General features: G+C 37.9%; 1 long non-coding RNA gene across 1 annotated transcript in view; it reads right to left on the bottom strand.

The window, feature by feature from the left end:
• The window catches only part of LOC144616650 (uncharacterized), a 136,718-nt gene extending 124,397 nt beyond the window's left edge, over nt 1–12,321 (bottom strand). The window contains exons 1-2 of the long non-coding RNA XR_013556099.1: nt 12,228–12,321; nt 9,704–9,908 (exon numbers count right to left, since the gene is read on the bottom strand). This is a non-coding gene — a long non-coding RNA (uncharacterized LOC144616650). The remainder of the gene's footprint in view (nt 1–9,703; nt 9,909–12,227) is intronic.
• Between the last annotated feature and the right edge of the window lie 8,490 nt (nt 12,322–20,811).

Raw genomic sequence — 20,811 nt, 5'->3', positions numbered from 1 at the left:
CAATGGGGTGTCCCGGTTGGTTAAGCGTCCAACTCTTGATTGCGGCTCAGGTCATGACCTCATAGTTTGTGAGTTTCAGCCCTGTATTGAGCTTGGTGCTGACCATGTGCAGCCTGCTTCAGATTCTCTGTCTCCCTCTTCTCTGCCCCTCCCTCCCTCCCTCTCTCTCTCTTAAAATAAATAAACTTTTAAAAAAATTTTTTTAACGTTTATTTATTTTTGAGACAGAGAGAGACAGAGCATGAACGGGGGAGGGGCAGAGAGAGAGGGAGACACAGAATCGGAAGCAGGCTCCAGGCTCTGAGCCATCAGCCCAGAGCCCAACGCGGGGCTCGAACTCACGGACCACGAGATCATGACCTGAGTTGAAGTCGGACACTTAACCGACTGAGCCACCCAGGCGCCCCAAGATAAATAAACTTTAAAACAAAACAACAATAAAAAAAGAATGTACGTTTTTAGGCTACCTAGATTTTTCTTTTCAAGAAAGTTAAGTTATATGGTTATTTTTCTTCCATTAGAAAATCAATACAAGTTAGTCTTATAAGTAATCAGACTTTTTTCCTTTTCCTGTAACAATTAAGATTGCACAGTTGGAATCTTTTTTTTTTTTGGTTGCAATCTTTTAATGTATTGTTGCCTGTTTTACATAAGGATAATACCGATGTTACCACAGAATTTAAAGACTAAAACAATTCTGGCCAGAGTAGACTCACGTCTAGATGACTATAGCTTAATTTTTGATTTTTGATCTAGCCGAGTTTCAGTAACACCTTTCAGGACAGATATATGTGCTAGTATGGGGCGCCTGGGTGGCTCAGTTGATTAAGCATCTGACTTTGGCTCAGGTCATGATCTCATGGTGCGTGAGACAGAGATAGCCCTGCATCAGACTCTGCGCCTGGCATGGAGCCTGCTGGGGTTTCTCTCTGTCCCTCTCCTCTTGCCCCTCCCCTGCTCATGTGTCCTTGTGCATGTACACACTCTCTCCCTCAAATAAATAAATAAATAAATAAAATAAACAAACAAATAAATAAATAAATAAAGAGTAATAGTAGTGACCTGTTCAAGAGGTCAGTGCCTTAATTCTCTAAACGCTCCCGAGAAACTGCAAATACAGAGTCAGGGACAAAGTGGAAAGTGATAAAATGAGGAGAATAATTGAAAGATTTTTTTTCTGTGCTTCCTGATTCCTTATGAAATGTCAGAATAAATCTGGTACTAATATATCAAAACTAGACATGGATAGCAGAGGTATAAAGGAAGGAGGGAGAAAGGAATAAAGGAAGGACATTATAAACTGCTTATAAACATAGAAGCCCAAATCTAAATAAAATATTATTAAATAAAATCTAGTGAGTTATAAAAGAATACATTATGACTAAAAGCATGTACTAACACTGAATAGGAAATCACTAAAAACATAATAAATTTAATATAAATATATATAATAATATAATAATAAAGATGAAAGCATATATTAATTATTTTAATTAGTACAAAAATAGATGAAATAGTTTTAGGGTAATATTTTGTAAGTTAGAAATAGGAACAGAATGTTTAAATTTGATAAAACAAGTAACTATAACAAACCCCAGCAGCTTCATGTTTAATAGTGAAATATTGGAGGTATTCTCTTTCAAATACCTCTAAAAGCAAGGTAAGAATGCCATTATGGGAGTCACAGATAAATCTAATAGCAAAATTAAAATCCTAAAATTTCAAATATTGTAGTGGTTGGATACAAAGTACAGAATATGTTTGATTTGTTTAATGAGACAAAAAAAAAATAGAGACAGGTAGGAATACAAGATTATCAAGAAACACCAAACAAATTTAAAGAGGATAAAATAGAACTTCCAGAAAGGAAAAATATAATTCTCAAAATTAAAAATTCAAAACATTAGAAAAGAATATGGAGTCAAAAAGAAAATAAGGAAACGTATGTCTTATTGTATTACTCAAAATACAGCAAAAAAGAGAAAATAGCAGAGAATGTAAAATAGGAGTTAAGAGAAGACAGAGGCGTGAAATAATAGGTCAATAATATTGGTCATTTAAAAAAAAATTAATGAATTTCCCAGAATTGGTAAGAGAAACAGCTATGAAGATTCAGGAGGCAAACCCCAAGCAAAATAAAAACAAAAGTTACATCTAGACTGTTAAATTAAAACTGAAAAAGAGCAGAGATCAAAAGAAGCTCATAGAATCAGAGAAAGTAGTTTCTGATGCCAGAGAGAAAAGATAAATTACCTACAATACTATAGGCAATTAGATTGACAGAAAATGCCTTAAAAGCAGCTGAAGGAAGCTACAAAATAGTGAAATAATTTAGTCTCCCATGTTCTGAGAGAAAACAATTGTCAACCTAGTATTGCATACTCTGCTAAAATACATTTCAAGGAAGAAGATGAGATGAATACACACTTAGGCCAAAACAAAACGAATAAAAAAAGATTGCTTTCACTAGCAGACTCTCACCAGAGAAATGTATTAAAGATGTATTTCATAGAAGAATTAAACTGGACCACTTTCTTATACCATACACAAAAATAAATTCAAAATGGATGAAAGACCTAAATGTGAGATAGAAAACCATCAAAATCCAGGAGACAACAAGCAGCAACCTCTTTGAACTTGGCCACAGCAACTTCTAACTAGACATGTCTCCAGAGGTGAGGGAAATAAAAGCAAAAATGAACTACTGAGACCTTATCAAGATAAGCTTCTGCACAACAAGGGAAACAATCAAGGAAACCAAAAGGCAAATGGCAGAATCGGAGAAGATATGAGCAAGAAAAAAAAGGGGGGGTTAATATCCAAAATCTATAAAGAACTTATCAAACTCAACACCCAAAAAACAAAGAATCCGGTAAAGAAATGGGCAGAAGACATGAATAAAGCACTTTCCAACGAAGACATCCAGGTGGCTAACAGACACATGACAAGATGGTCAACATCACTCATCATCAGGGGAATACAAGTCAAAACTACAATGAGATACAACATCACGCCTGTCAGAATGGCTAAAATTAACAACTCAGGAAACAACAGATGCTGGCAAGGATATGGAGAAAGAGGAACCCTGTCGTATTGTAGGTGGGAGTGCAAACTGGTGCAGCCACTCTGGAAAACAGTGTGGAGGTTCCTCAAAAAATTAAAAATACAACTACCCTACAACCCAGCAATTGGGTGACCTACTAGGTATTTATCTAAAGGATACAAAAATGCTGATTTGAAGGGCACATGTACACCAATGTTTATAGCAGTGCTATCAACAATAGCCAAATTATGGAAAGAACCCAAATGTCCATCAAATGATGAATGAATAAAGAAGATGTGGCATATATATATGTATATATGTATATATGTATGTACATATATACATATATACGTATATGTATATACATATACATATATATGCCATGGAATACTACTCAGGAATCAAAAAGAATGAAATCTTACCACTTGCAACAATGTGGATGGAACTAGAGTGTATTATGCTGGGCAAAATAAATCAGGCAGAGAAAGACAAAACATGATATGATTTCATTCATGTGTGGAATTTAAGAAACACAACAGATGACCATAGGGGAAGGGAAGGAAAAATAAGATAAAAACAGAGAGGGAGGCAAACCTTAAGAGACTCTTAAATACAGACAACAAACTGAGGGTTGATGAAGGGGTTGTCCATGGGGTGGGGGGGGGGGATGGACAAAATGGGTGATGGGCATTAAGGACGGCACTTGTTGGAATGAGGGCACCCAATGAACACTGGGTGTCATATGTAAGGGATGAATCACTGGGTTCTACTCCTGAAACCAATACTACACTGTATGTTAACTAACTTGAATTTTAGGTAAATAAATTTAAAAAATAAATACAATGACATTTAATATTCATACAACAACAAAAAGATATATTTCACTAGGAAAATTATCCCTGAAAGAACCCCTGAGATGAAGAAAGAATTAATAGAGAAACCAATAAAATGTGAGCAAGTCAAAACAGAAACTACATGTATAATAATACATATGGGAGTTTTAAAAATGAGACTGAACAAGAACACTCTGCGATGACATGTTAGATGAGAACAGGGTGATGGTAACCAGAGGTACAATACCCCAAGAGACAGACTGTAACCATTAAGAGAAGGGAAGCAAATGAAATGAGCACAACTGTCCAGATGGTTTGGAAGTAATTTCTAGAATGGGACATAGAGAGGGGGATCCCCAAAGAGCATGACGATGTTGCTGAGTTGAGGAGACAGAGATTGGATTTCCGTAAAGCTGAGGTGGCTACAGTTTGTGGGCAGAGTTTCACAGTGGAGGAAGCTACACAGAGAATGAGTTCTAGATATCTACACTGAATCTTTGGCTGGCTGAAAAACATTCTGCACATGAAACAGATGCAACTTTGTAAGGCTGGTCAAAAACAATTTGCTGAGCGTGGCAGACAGACTCTCAAAGTTGCCCCCATGGTCTAGTGTTCATGCCCTGAGTGATCCCTTCCCTTTGACAGTGGGTAGGACCTGTGATTTATTTCTAGTGACACATAATGTATCAAAAGTGGTAGGACACCCATGATCCCAATTATGTGATTAAGATCAAATGAGATTGTGTGTTGCTTCTGCTAGTCTCTCTCTACCTTGCTGGCCTTGAAGAAGGAAGCTGTCATGTTGTGAACTGCCATGGGCAGGGACCTGGAGATAGCCCTGGCAGACAGCCACTGTGAAACTGGGATCCTTGGTCTGACAGCTGAAGGAACTAAATGTAGCTAAAAGCTACATGAGTTTGCAAACAGGTTTGTCCTCAGTTGAGCATTGGATGAGACCACACCCCTGTCTGATACCTTGCTTGTAGTCTTGCAAAGGACTCCTCTAAGCTGTGCTGAGACTCCCGACTTACAGAAACAGATAATAAATATGTTTTAAGTTTGTGTTAATGTTGTTCTGAAGCAACAGTTAACTAATGTATTGGGAAAAACCAATTACTGTGGCCTGTAAACTGGAATATTCCTGGAGTTCACACCAGGTTAGGAACTGTTTGAGTTTTCTCACCTGGGGTGAACAAGGCTTCGTTGTGTGTTCAGGGCATTCAGTAGAGAAACCAAAAAGGCAGGGACTAAGGAGTGCAGCACAATTTGCTCCTGAGAAAGGGCTACTTTAAGCCTAAAAGGACCTTAAGACAAATCTTGAAAGGATTAAAGTAATGTGTAAGTAACTTATTTAATTGCCTGTCACAGAACTTTAAGAATTTAAAGGAATATAATAAAACAAAGCATCTCAAAACAATTTGCAATATCTATCATCTGATTTCTAAAAATCAATGGACATACAAAGAAGCAGGAAAATGCAACCCATTACCAAAAGAAAAACTACTTTAAGAGAAACCAACCCATAAGTAGTAATTCCATTAAACTGATGGAATTTGTAGACAAGGACCTTAAACAGGCTAATATAAATATGCCCAAAGATGTAAGGAATCATAAACATAATGAGGAGAGAAATGGAACATGTAAGGAGAAACCAAATGAAAATTCTAGAAATGAAAAATACAATATCCAAAAAAAGAATATTTCAGTAGATGAGATTTTCAGAAGAAAAGATTAATAAACTTAAAGATACAGAAGTAGATTTTATCCAAACTATCATAAGCAATGCAAACCAGAAGACTATGGAACACTTTTAAGGTGCTGGACTAGAATTATATATCCAATGAAAATGTCTTTTTAAAAAAGGCAAAACAAAAACTTTTTAAGACAAACAGAACCTGAGAGGATATATCACCAGATTTTTGTGATTCTTCATATGCTGAGTACTTCTGGATTGTATCATCTACATTTTCAATATTATGTTATGAGACTCTGAGGCTAATTGAAATCGTATGTTGGATGCTGATATTTTCATGTTAGCAGGCAATCCACCTGTTTAGATTCAGGCTGCGAGTTCCAACTCACATTCTATGGAATGTGTTCACCTCCCATGGCCTCTGCAGTATCATTTGGACCTGTCCCACATGTCCATCCCTCAGGGGTCAGTCTGAGACCCAGACTCAGGCCTACCCACTAGTTCAGGGCTCAAAGTCTTTGATGTGCAAATTAGGATCAGATCCAGGCATGTGCATGTCCGGGTGAGTCCAGATCTTCAGCAATTTGATAGGTTCACTTTCCCAAACAGCTTCCTCTCTGCGATCTCCCTTTCCTATTCCTGGGGGCTCCCCTTGTTGGTCTTCTAGCCAGAAACCAGCTACTACTTTCATGATTGCACCGTATCTGGGGCCAGACGGTGGGGGAGAGAGAAAGAAGGAAGAAAAGGTGACGGATTTGGCTCTGGCCTTGAAACTACAACTTCAGGGAACAGAATTTCCCACAGGACTTTGTCTCTTGTGGCTTCCTTATTGCTTCCACTGTTGCTTTTGTCACCACCCTAGGATGGCCTGACAGCTTGGGTGCAAGACAATGAAGAAAAGGAATAAATGGGAGAATTTCCACACGTTCTCTGAGCCATAAGAGCTCCCTTTCCTGCTCCTGAGCCAGAACTAGACGGTGTCTCCAAGAGCTCTCTGACTATTCACTTCTGACTTTTGAGTGCATTAAGATTAGTCGGGGGGGGGGGGGGGGGGCGGGATACCAGAGCGGGGAAAACAGTTAATTTGCTGCCAGTACAGTGCTTCAAACTCTGGTGTTCTTCCTCAATATCTTGCTGCTACTATTTACTTTTCAGATTCTTCAAATACCTGATCCATATATTCTCTCTAGATTTTATAGTTACATTCGGGGCGGGGCGGGGGGGGGGGGCAGAAAGCGTGCAGTGTGCTTACTCTACCTTACCCATTACGGGAGCCCGGTCAATCGACTTTGGACAAAGTTGCCATGGCAATCTATGAAAAACAGATAGTCTTTTCAACAAGTGATTTTGATACAACAGGTTGTGCGCATTAAGAACACCACCACCAAATCTTGATGCTTATCTCACACAATTCACCAAAAATACCTTGAAATGTATCGCATAGATACATATAAAAAGCAAACTATAAAACTTCTGGAAATCTTTGTGACTTTAGTGTAGCTGAAAACTTCTTAAATAGAACACAAAAAGCACAACTCTTAAGAGGAAAAAATTATAGACTAGAATTTATTAAAAAAAAAAAATACAATTCTCTTCAAAAGAAACCACAAATAAAATGAAAATCAATCCACAGTCTAGGAGCAAATATTGGCAATTCATATGCCTGACAAAGTGCTTTTCCCCAAAATGTATCACAAACACTTATAACTCTGCATTAACAAGACAAATGAAAACAAGGGCAAAAGATTTGAACAGACACTCACAAGAGATGATATAAAAATGGCCAATAATCTCATAAAAATGCTCAAGATAAATAGTCATTAGGGAAGTGCAAATTAAAATCACATTGAGATATCATTAGATGGGCTAAAAGACTTTACAACATCATTTTTTTGGTGGGGTGTAGAGTAATTGAATTTTCACTTTTGCTGAATGGAGTGTAAAATGACATAACCACTCTGGAGAGCCACTCTGTTTGGCAGTTTCCTATAGAGTCATACATACTCACCCGCATAGTTCATTTCACATAGTAATTTCCATAGTAATTCCTTCCCTAGGCATTTACCAAAACAAAATAAAAACATGTTTCCTCACAAATACTTACATAAAAAAATATTTGTAGCAGCTTCATTTATGATAGACAAACCTAAAAACAACTCAAGGCTCATCACTGTGAATGGATTAACAAATTTTGGTATAGATATATAATAGAATACTACTCAGCAATAAAAAGAAAAGACATACTGATAAATGCAGTAATGTAGCCTAATGTCAACAGTATGGAGGTTCCTCAAAAAATTAAAATTAGAAATACCATATGATCCAATAATTCCACTATTGTTTACCCAGAGAAAATAAAAACACTAATTGGAAAAGATATACACATCCCTATATTTATTGCAACATTGTTAATAATAGCCAAGATATGGAAGCAACCTGTGTCCACCAATAGACAAATGGATAAGGAAGATGTGGTTGGTATGTATGTACATATGTATGTACATATGTATGTATGTATCTATCCATCCATCTATCAGCTACATTATAGAATACTACACAGCCATAAAAAGGATGTCTTGTGTTATTTGAGACAACATGGACAGATCTAGAGGGTATTATGCCAAGTGAAATAAATTAGATTAAGAAAGACAAATACCGCATGATTTTACTCATAAACGGAATATATAATAAAACAAAAAAAAATGAACAAATAAAGAATAGAATCAGACTATGAACGCAGAGAATAAACTTATGGTTGCCAAAGGGGAGGGGGTGGGAGTTTGGGAAAATAGGTGAAGAGGAGTGGAAGATACAGGATTACAGTTACAGAATAAATAAGTCACAGGAATAAAATGCACAGCATAAGAAATATAGTCAATAATATTGTAATAGTGATGCATCCAGACTGTAGCTACTTGTGAACATAATGTATAAACTTCTCAAGTCACTGTTATACACCTGAAATTATGTAACATTGTATGCCAACTATACTAAAAAAACAAACTCAACCCCCCAACAAAATAAAACGAAACAAAAGCATGCCAAATGGAAGAAGCCAGCCGTAAAAGACTGCATTACATGATTCCTTTATACTAAGTGATTCCAGTTTGTCCTTAAGAATAGTCAATATCATCACATAATAGTTCTCCCCAAGTTCAAAGAAATTTCAGTCAAAACCCCAGCAGAATCCATCATAAATTTGACAATCTGACCTTGAAATTTAAACCCAAGAATAGGAAAGTTTATTCCAGGACTTTTTGCAAGGCTATTGTAATTTAAACAGGAGGGAATAGAATCAAAAGCCAGAAACAAATTTATGTCCAAATGAGAACCCAGAATATGCTAGAGGTAACACTAAAAGTAATGAGAAATAATGAATTAATCAATAAATTGTTCTGGAACAATGGACTCTTTATAGAGAAAAAATGTGTTCAGCTAGATCCTACTTTACACATACACATACACACACGTGCATACACAATCCAGGTTAATAATTTAATTAGAAATTAACTATTTAAATGTAAAAAAAAAACCAAAATTTTAAGACTTTTAGAAGAACGTTTAAGAAGATGTTTTTGTGACATTAAGGTCGGGAAAGACATAAACTGTACAAACGGTAAAGAAAAAGAGTGATAAGAATGCCTACATTAAAATTATATTTACTCTACCACAAAAGATAGCATAAGGAAAGATTTAAGGGAAATGTGCCCAGAATTTAGACCATAACAATCTCTGGAAAAAGTGGAAGGGAACTAAGCCGTATTTCCTGCCAAAGTCTGATCTCCTTTTCGGAACATCTGTCTGCACTTTATATGGAATACTGAAAAGGATCGTTTCAATCAGAATATTTTTAGTTTTTATACTCATGTGGTGATTGCGTTGTAATTTATTCCTTCTCTGACTTCCACCTTCTTCCACCTTCCTATTATCTGCTGCTTTCTTTCCTCTTTCCAGCCTGCATGATTTATTCCTACTCTTCCCTGTCTGGCCCACAGCTAAGATGTAGTTTCCTGTTTGGGTAAACGATATGTAGTCTCAACGAAGGAAGTTATTGCACAGAATCTCACATCCAATGGCTTCTCTGCATAGGTAGCAGTCATTGACTCTGAAAATAACCGTATCTTCATCTGTTACCCGCACGAAGAGTTCCACATCTTCTTGAGTCATACTAGAACGCTTTTCCAGAAATGCAATTTTTGTTTTAACTGCCAGCTGGTGCTGCTGTACTTCCAATTTTTTTCCAAGGCTTAAAATATCATCTCCCCAAGCACGAGGTACAGTATATAGGTGAACAACAGTGTGCCCTTCTGGAATCTGGTGTTTATCTCCTCTTTATATACTGGAATGAGGGTCAGAGAATTCAAATCACTTTCATGTAAAGTGTAATGTCCTCTCAAAAGAAATCCAATATAACAAAGCAAAACAAAATTCTCAGGTACAGAATGTGAACTCCCTTTTATTAACCTACCTTTAAACAACTATACAAAAGAGACCAATCCTAAATAGTCATGGTAACAGAAAAATAACTCCACTTTGTTCCTGACTAGAAATCTGCTTACTTTAAAAAAAAAAAAAAAGCTGAATTGTGCTATTTGGGGAGATAGGGAAATATGGCAGGGTTGAAGTTCGCCAAATGACTCAGTTATTCAGTCAATTTCCTTAGAGGACATTTTACTATGGAGTATGTCCAGCGAACGTTTTTAAAAGAGTACAACGTTGATGCTTTAATTGATAACATGGATTATGTTAGATCATTCACACTGTACCAATTACTAGCAGTAACTTACGTATCCTTGCTGTGTTACCTTCCTCTGTAAAATGGAGATAATAATAGCTACTTGATAGGGTTGTTACAATGGTTAAACGAGGTAAGACATATAAACCCTTAGACTGAAGCCTAGCAAATAGGAAATCTTAGCTAGTGGTTGAAGCCGGGGTGATGTTTGTAGTAGCAGCAGCAGTGTGGCAGGAGTATCTAGTCTGTATCCGGATTCCTTTACCCCTAGCTCTGCAAGCACGAAGCAGAAAGGAACGGTATCATTGCCGGCAAGATCAAGGAGACTCTTAGCTGAATGAGGCCAGATTCTGATAGTAAGAAAGGTGAAGCCCCTGTGTGTTTCATGTGCCTCTGGGACATTGCTTTGAGACAGGCATTCGTAGCTTTGAAGAAGCAGTGTTCTCCACTCAAATCTGCCTCTTCCACTTTAGAGAATGGGGCAAACCTCAGTAGCACTGACCCTCATCACTCGGCTGGGCTTTCTTTGCCAATGGGGTTTTAAAAATAAAGCTCCTGGGGCGCCTGGGTGGTTCAGTCGGTTAAGCAACCATCATGGCTCAGGGCATGATCTCGCGGTTTGTGAGTTCGAGGCCTGTGTTGGGCTCTGTGCTGACAGCTCAGAGCCTGGAGCCTGCTTCAGATTCTGTGCCTCCCTCTCTCTCTCTGCCCCTCCCCTGCTCATGCTCTGTCTCTCTCTGTTTCTCAATAATAAATAAATGTCAAAAAAAAATTTTTTTAATGAAAGCATGTGACTATATATTTTGTATGTGATATCCAGAACTCTTAAGAAAACATGACAATCACAAGCACATTTAAACCCCATATGCTTAAAACATCTGATATGTACCCTAATAGCAACATTACACAAGTAAACATATCAGAGTCAGTTATTAATATACATTTCCAATGTCAAATAATACATTTAAGCATACTGCATGTAAATAATTCAGAACGACAATAAATCAGTACGATCTCGTCTAAGCAGTCCTTTCACTTTTCCATTTCCACTAGAATAATAATATGCTTTTATGATCTTCTATTTCCATGTTTAAACTAACAATAAATACTGTGACTAAAAAAAAAAAAAAAGAAAAATATCTGAGTTAAATCTACTCTGAGTTTTCCTTAGGTCTGCCTGGATTCAGTAAAATATTAAGAAGAAGGAGAAATCAAATAATTATGACCTAAAACTACAACAATGTTAATGTCAGTTGTATTGCAATAAAAAAAAAAAAATACTTTCAGGAGCCATTACTTAGAAGAGCATTAAAAACGAATGCATCTGCTTTAGCCATGTTTTGCACCAGGGCTTTCATTGATCTCTTGGGATAACACACTGGCCTGGAAGATTTTAAACCTTTCATTAGTACCACTTGGAGATGTATTCTCCGGTCATACTACCAAGCCAAGGCTGCTCCCCACCATCCCTGTCACCCAAGACCAGGCCCCCACTCTAGTGAGGCAATTTCAAAGTAATCCTACCGCTAGATCGAAAGTTTTGCGATTCAGACTTGTAGGCTGGATTGCTGAAAAGGGACATTTTGAGCCCATCTAAATGAGCCTTTCACTCCACAGTTCCACCTAGAGCCTTGGGGACAGCTAGTTCTAACATAGTCGCCTCCATATTATTACCACATCCTTCCCGTTGACCATGCCCAGGAATGTGATTCACAGACATTCTACACCCACACTGTCCTCACCTGCTACATCTTTGCTGTGGCCTCATTCGGCTCACGCTTCCTGTTCTATCAGGCCAGGATAGATCCCTTTCTTGGCAATGATGTGGCTCCCATTGGGAACCTCTTTACATTCACTCCTTCAGACCACTTCAACTCTTGTCCCTGTAGACTCATGCTCAATACTGTCAGGCCTCTGCTTTACCTGTGTTCTTTCTACCTTTGTCTGCATGCTGAAATGTTCCTCAGTCTTCCAGACTTGGATACCTGACATCATCTGTGATGACCTCTCTGATCCTAAGTAGAGAGAAGTTTCTCTGCTGTTAACTCAATTATAGCATATATTCAAGCTCCGTCCCCTACAAAAGGTGTAGATAGACTTTACCTTATTCAAGTTATACCCCCTTTGAATACCTAATAGGGTTTTACACACCCAGAAATGCTTCTTGGATGCAACTGAATAATTTCCATATAGCTTGTATTATTGACAAACTTCGTATTTTCCTCTCTAGATTATAATATCCAGAGACAATATAAACTATTGCAAAAATCATAGGCTTTGGAGTTTGGCAGCATTGGGTTTGATTCCTGGCTCAGTCATTATGTAGTTTGTGACCTTGGATAGCTAATGCCTCTGAATCTACTTTCTCATCTGTAATGTAGATTTCATCATGCCCTTGCATTATCATTTTGGATTTGAGTTTCTGTGCAGGCTGCCTGACACAAGATAACGTCTCAATAAATAGCTTTTATGACTTTATAACTAGGTGTAATTATTGTCTTTGCAGAAAGAATCTGCATGGCACATTTGATGGTGACTTCCCTCTAGTGTTACTTTAAAAAAAAATGTGGGGCGCCTGGGTGGCTTGGTCGGTTGGGCGTCCGACTTCGGCTCAGGTCATGATCTCACGGTCCGTGAGTTCGGGCCCCGCGTCGGGCTCTGTGCTGACAGCTCAGAGCCTGGAGCCTGTTTCCAATTCTGTGTCTCCCTCTCTCTCTGACCCTCCCCCGTTCATGGTCTGTCTCTCTCTGTCTCAGAAATAAATAAATAAACGTTAAAAAAAAATGTTCGTTGAGAGAATGGAAATGTGGTAATGAACAAACTTGGAGATGGGGTCTTGACCCGAAGTTTCTGGGAATTAGTCTGTGAGAAACGTGAATGTGTCATTTCTCCTTCTCTTGAATCCCAAAGAACCAAGTGGGATTCTTCTTCCACTAACTTATTCCTGGCTGTTGTGAACTAGGAATGAGACAGCTGTTTGAGTGTGTGAACCAAGAATGTGTCTCCCAAACTCTGAGGGAAACATTGGAACTGTTCCAGGTTTTTGTGGACATGAGTGACTTTAAACTTGAATCAACCATTATGGCTGTCCCAAACTGTGTAGAAGGAGGTCACGGTGTCCCTGTATTCAAATGTCCTAGTGGCAGATCACTATTGAACTGGCAGTGTCACCTGCATTGCAATGCTGGGACACACTGAAGGGTAAGATGGGTCAGCTTACTACAGAGGGAAGCTCCCAGACGCTAAATAACAAGTTGGAACTCTAGGGAAGAAAATTATCAATGTTATGCTTTTTACTTCAAATTAGTAACCTAAAGAAGAGGAGGAAAGGGAGGAGGAGGGGGAGGAAGAAGTGCAGAGGAAGAAGGAGGAAGAGGATGAAAAAAGGAAGCTCTGCTGTTCTAGACACTTATCATGATTGAATCTTTCTGATCCATTTTAACACCATATAAAGTAATTTTAATTCTGCTGTTTTTATAGATGAAGAAACTGAAGCTTAGACAAATTAAGAAATTTGTCGAAGATCACACAGCCATTGTGACCTCAATAAGGTGAGATTCAAAATAATGTCTAAATAGCCCCAAACTTATGTGTGCCCTTCAATACTATTCATTCATGTATTAAATAAATATCAGTTGAGTACCTATTTATTATCTCTTCTGGCACTGAGGTTATAACAGTGGACAAAATAGACAATAATTCCCGTCTTCCTGGAACTTGCATCCTAGTGGGAGGGTTCAAATAACAAATCAATCAATCAATCAATCGGTAAGATACACAGAAAGTGAGATGATGAAGAATGCCCTAGAGGAGAGTAGAATCACGAAGGGAGTGGTGGAAGTGAGGGGCCAGGGGGCCGCCACTTTTTTAGAAAATTGCTTGTTTTTTAAAATTTCAGTATAATGTGCATTGTTATATTAATTTCAGGTATACAATATAGTGATTCAACAATTCTATACATTACCCATCCTCCCACCCGCTTCCCTTCTGGTAGCCACCCATTTGTTCTCTATTATGTAAGAGTCTGGGTTTTTGTTGTTGTTTATTTCTTTTTCTCTTTGATTGTTTCGTTTCTTAAATTCCATGTTTGAGTGAAATTACATAGTATTTGTCTTTCTTTGACTTGTTTCACTTAGTATTATACCCTCTAGATCCATCCATGTTGTTGTAATGGAGATTTCATTCTTTTTAAGGCTGAGTATTATTCCATTGTGTGTGTGTGTGTGTGTGTGTGTGTGCATATTCATATATATACTCACATCTTCTTTATCCATTCACCTACGGGTGAACACGGGCTGCTTCCATAATTTGGCTATTATAAATAATGCTGTAATACACAATAAACATGGGGGTGCATATATGTTTTTGAATTAGTATTTTCATATTCTTTAGGTAAATACCCAGTAGTGGAATTACTGGATCATATGGTAGTTCTATTTTTAATTTTTTGACTAATCGCCATACCTTCTTCCGCAGGGGCTGCACCAGTTTACATTCCCACCACCAGTGCAAGAGGATTCGCTTTTCTCCACATCCTTGCCAATACTTGTTGTTTCTTGTGTCTTTTATTTTAACCATTCTGACAGGTGTAAGGTGGTATCTCATTGTGGTTTTGATTTGTATTTCCCTGATGATGAGTGATGTTGAGAACCTTTTCACGTGTCTGTGAGCCATCTGGATGTCTTCTTTGGAGAAATGTCTAGGTCTTCTCCCCATTTGTTTTTTGGGTGTTGAGTTATAGAAGTTCTTTATATATTTTGGATACCAATCTTTTAACAGATATGCCATTGGCAAATACCTTCTCCCATCCAGAATGTTGGCTTTTTGTTCTGTTGATTGCTTTCTTTTCTGTGCAGAAGCTTTTTATTTTGATGTAGTCCCAAGAGACATCAGGAGATCTATCTAGAAAGATGTTGCTATGGTGGGGACTGCCATTTTAAATGGCACAACTAGGGAATACCTCACTGACAAGATAAACGTTGGGCAAAGACCTAAAGAATTAAGGAGGAGAGTTGTGAGGATCTAGGAGTAGGCTTTCCAGGCAGTGGCAGTGACAAATGCAAAAGCCCTGAAACTAGAATATTAGTTCATTTTTATGTGTGTGAAGAACATTGGGGAAGCCAGGGTAGCTGGAGCAGATTTACTGGGGGAAGAGTGGGCACTCCACAAAATCAGAGTGCTGTTGCAAACAAGAGAGAATGGATGCTATGTGATTGAAAACAGCATTAGCGCATACAGGATATGTGGAGGAAATTCATAAAAGAAATAAATGCATAGATAATGTCTGTGATTTAACCCCAGGAGTTGAACTCCTTAACTCCAAGGAGTTGAACAGGAGATGGGATAGAGCTTAGACTTTCCATTTAATACGCTTCTCTACTTTTTTTTTATACCAAGTCTATATTTCATTTTTAAAGTTTATTTAAACAAGCGAATGAGTACTCATAGAAATGTACCTAGGTATGGGCACAAGAATACTTATTTCTTCACTTTTCATAATAATAATAAGTAGGGAACTGCTTTTAGAAAATGGACCATGCATAGAAGACAATATGAAGATAATGATAAAATAGGTCTACATACTGGTGTGGAAAGAGGCCTGCAGTCTAGAACTCAAAACACTGGAGTAAGAAATTTATCTTATAGATGTAATTGAGTAAACGTGTCTGTTTATTTATGTGCCAATGTACAAAATTCCTCCAAAAAGTTGTTCCTGCAATAATAGCAAAACACAATGGAAACTATCTGTTCAAATTATGGAACTGGATAAAAAAAGCTAGCACTCTAATGCTAACCTATTAAACAGTCATTTAAAATTACTGCATAGATCTGTATTTAGCATGAATGATGTGAAGTATATTTTAAATTGACAAAAAGCAAGTTTTAAAATTGCAGATGTGGAAGAATACACTTTTTCTTTTTAAAGAGAGAGAGAGAACAAGCAGGGGAGAGGGGCAGAGGGAGAGAAAGAAAATCTTAAGCAGGCCCCATGCTCAGCACGGAGCCTGACATGAGGCTCAATCCCACAACCCTGGGATCAGGACCTGGGCTGAAATCAAGAGTGTGACGTTCAACTGACTGAGTCACCCAGGTGCCCCAGGAGGATTCACTTTTTATAAAATATCCTAAAATATAAATTCCATGAAAGGAAGGACTTTATTTTTAGCACTGTATTTTCTATACCTGGTTCCTACAGCACGGCTTACACACAACCAATCCCTGTTAAATGTTTAAAGAATAAATAAAAATGTGCACCCACACACAAAAACACAAAACCACAGGACCTGTCACAATATGTTAACAGAATTTATCTTAAACTAATAGCATTTACGTGGTTTTTACTTTTCTTCATTCAGACTTATCTACTTTTCCTAACTTTAAAAATTAACATATATCACGTAACCAAAATACCACTTTCACTTAATGTTTATTTAGAGGATTAAAAGCCTCGATACATTTCAAGGCTAAGAGTTTAGAAAACACCTAATGTTGAGAATAACTACGATTCATCGTTTTCTGCTCGGGACTCAAACAGGGTCGGTTCACTCAGCAGGACCATTGACTTCTACTGGGTAGAATGGTAGACTTCTACCATTTCAAGGCGCTGAGAAGGGGAGACTGAACAAATAAAAAGTAAAACCCAAGCAGAGTTTCTAAGCCAAAATAATTCCATGGTGCTGCTGGATCCTAGAAGGCATGCAAAGTATAGATAGTCCCAATCATTTGGGAACTTGATGAGTATGGTTATTCTTGTTTTACTTTTTGAGGCTGTGCTTGCAAATTAGGCAACTGCCTCTTGTGGACTATCCAGTTAGGGTTCCCCGGGCGTGGGTGTGACGTGCACACGTACAATCAATTACGCGTTTGCTCTTGAAAAATGATGCCTTCGTGAAAATACCAAGAACAAAATATGGACTAGCCAGTCTGCCTGAGCAGGAAGAAGGCAGAGGCTTTGCATTTCCACTGGGACCGGGGAAAGAGCAGTTGGAGCTGGACCAAAGTTAGTTGGCTGTTTCTTTAATAGAAGGTTTAAAAAAAAAAAATCCAGACAGACCTACCTTCATCACGAGGCTATAGGGATACCTCTGTTGTTGTTGTTGTTTTGTTTTGTTTTTGTTTTATTTTGTTTTTTACCTCACAGAGTTCTATAAGAAATTTAAGAAGACTTTTCCTGGACTTGTATAACTTCTACAGCCTGAAGAGCTGTGAACTAAAATCATATGAATCCCAGGCTTTCTGGAGCTGTTTCTTCCTTTTTTAAAAAATCTTATTTTAGCTATGTGCCTTTAATTGAATTTGTTGTACACTGTGTTTGATCTTTTTGTTCTTCTATTATTTCCTTTTATTCTTTTTTTTTTAATGTGTATTTATTTTTGAGACAGAGAGAGAATACAAGCAGGAGAGGGGCAGAGAGACAGGGAGACAGAGAATCTGAAGAAGTAGGCTCTGTGCTGTCAGCACAGATGTGGGGCTCAAACTCACAAGCCACGAGATCATGACCTGAGCCAGAGTTGGATGCTTAACCAACTGAGCCACCCAGGTGCCTTCCAACTCCACTTTTTCAGTCTGTGGTCATGGACAAGTTGTTTAACCTCTTGGAGCCTTAGTTTCCTCATACATAAAATGGATATAATAGTAACACCTCTCTCCTAGGTTTGTTGTGAAAAACAAATCATGCAAAGGTTTGAAATAGGATTTTTGTGTTATTTTCACTTTCTCAAATGTAAGTAAAACACTCATCTCTTAAGACATCATTAAACGTAAGTCACTTTTGCATCTCTGATCATTTCTGGGAATCCTTTCCTAGGATGGGAATTCCTGGTTAATGTCTATTTGTGTTTGATACCTTAGCAGAGTTTTATAAAAATAAAAAAAGCAGGGAATTCAGGCCTCAAGAGACAAGAGTGAGAGGAATATATTCTATCAAAAAAAATTAGTATTTTTCATTGTAGTTGGTCTTTTGGTCACTCTCCCAACATTATAGAGTAGATTCATCCACTTCCTCTAAAGTTGAAGTCTTCCTAAGAAGAAGTCTTCCTGTCCTTAAATTGAAGTAATCCGGTCCATTCACAGGTCAAAATTAGCTAGTAACATATCAATATGTCTATTCTAGGGACCACTCAGATGACCTACTAGAATCATATTTTCTTTTTCAGTTAAGGATTCTCATTTTCCTTTTTGAAGAGAAATGTGATTTAAACAAAAATCTAGGCTTTTTCCTCCATACAACTTTTGAAAAACTCATAGGAGCACAAGGAGTAGGTAAGAGAGTCCTTTCTGGAAGGAGCCTTATTGCAGCCCCCAGGCATAATTTTATTAAGCAGTTTAACTAACTACTTAATTAGGCAATTAAGTAGTTTCATCAACCAATTGTCAATTTCCTCAGGTACACTTTCATTCATCCTATGTTTTGATTGAAATTGTTAGTATATCTTTAGCTGCCTGCTTTCCACAACATTGAAGAAAGGCCATAGGCTTTGTCCTGAATTCTTAATTACTAATCCTAGAATTCTCTACCCATCATAGCAGACAAAGAGAAAATAAGGAAAGGAAGAAAGCATCTTCTGGTTTTTCCCTACTTGGAAAATCCTTTCACAAGACCCACTTCTACATAAATCTTTGAATCTTTAAACTACATATAAAAGTTACTTTGGATTAAATTGCATTAAACTCATGAAAAAATATTTCATTGACTCCCAGCAGTTTTAAATGTAGATTCTGTGGTGGATTTATATCTTGAAAAAACGCTTCATTCAAGGACACTCAAGAACTTCCATCTATGCTGCGTTTGCTGCCCTCCTGTGGCTGTCCTGGATCCTAACAACCTGCAAAGCCTTTTTTGTCCCTCTGCCCGTCTCCCCCTTTGTCAATGGCTTTCTCTGCCAGTGAGCCTCCTCCTGACTGACTCTCCTCTACGGTATCTGAAGGAATTCAGTCCTTCAATGACTCATCCAGATTCATGGCTCCATTTTGACCCAAGACTGTAATGTTATCCTCTGCTAGACTCCTATCTCCTTTCCGGCCCCGATTCTCCCACGTGTGACTAAATGCTTGCTTCCTCTTTGATGGAGAGTATACACTGTTAGTAATGGTGCATTCGGTGAGGTGATCATTTGTTTCAAAATGATATTTTCAGTCCTTGCTTATCATCTGGCCCTTCATTGGCCAGCTTATCAGGCTGGACACATTTTTTTAGCAAAGCTTGGCTTGTTCACTGAGCATTTAATAGGCATTTCTGGGGCTACTTATTCTAGGGGGGTCTTTTCCCAGAAGCCCTTTTCCTATGTTTTTGTCTTTCCCACCATCCAGTTAAATATGCCTTTTCCTGGTTCAGAGAAGCTCGCAAAGATTTTTATTTCCAATCTAAGGAAGGTTTCTAATTCAGAGTCACTTGCCAAAATGAAATGCCTGATGCAGCTTATGGGAAATTAATCATTTAGCTTTTCCTGGCACTTTCTCAAGTTTTTGGAAATGATTTCCTCTTCTCTCCCAATGGAAACAGCTTTTTAAAATTAAAATTGAAAAATATTTACGAGGGAAGATGCCAATTTCATTAAAAGCTAAAGACAACATAAAAAATGGGCTAATAAATGGGGTGACACAGAGATCTCAGGATAAGGACAGTTGCCTACTCATTGTCTCTTAACTAAACACACCAGTACTAAAAACGCAGGTAAACAGTAGTAGGTACTGGATACATGACACAATACTAGTGAGTTAGCAATTCAAATGGATACTCAATTCTAGTATTCTCTACCTCTGTGAGCAGGTCACTTAAGCGATCAGTGCCTCAGTTCACATCCTTAAAGTGGAGATAATAAGGGGCGCCTGGGTGGCACAGTCGTGTGGGCATCTGACTTCGGCTCAGGTCATGATCACAAGGTTTGTGGGTTTGAGCCCCACGTCAGGCTCTGTGCTGACAGCTCAGAGCCTGGAGCCTGCTTCGGATTCTGTGTCTCCCCCGCTCTCTGCCCCTACCCTGCTCACTCTCTGTCTTTCTCTCTAAAAAGTAAGTAAACATTAAAAAAAAATTAAAATGGAGGTAATAATACATACTTTTAAGGGCTGTTATAACAAATATGTGGTATTTTTGCAAACTATAAATTGGGATACAAATATAAAATAGTATTGTTTACACCCCATCATTTTGGAGATAAAATTAAAAGAAAAGCTACATCAAAACAGCCAACCAACAAAGATCCTCCTCTAATAGGTTCTTTATAAAACTTAAGCAACAAGGAACTGATAATTCATACAAATACATTTTATTCCAGTTTCCTGTACTTTTCTGTCATAAATGCAAGAATATTTGTAGTGTGCACAACTGATGGTCTCTTACATGGAAGGAAAACTTCTAAGTACGAGTAGACTTTAGGTTGAAATTCACAAAGCAATGAAATTGGATTTTAGGGAGAAAATAGGGTAATGCCTAGTTAGATACTGTCACAAGAGTCTCTGGCCAGTCTGAGTCTAGTTGATTTTAAGGCAAAAGGTTGACTTGATCATC

This window comes from Panthera onca, chromosome B3, assembly GCF_046562875.1.
Source record: "Panthera onca isolate mPanOnc1 chromosome B3, mPanOnc1 haplotype 2, whole genome shotgun sequence".
Lineage (NCBI taxonomy): Eukaryota > Metazoa > Chordata > Mammalia > Carnivora > Felidae > Panthera > Panthera onca.
The sequence above is the reverse complement of the archived record's forward strand: the minus strand, read 5'-3'. Positions and strand labels throughout refer to the sequence as shown.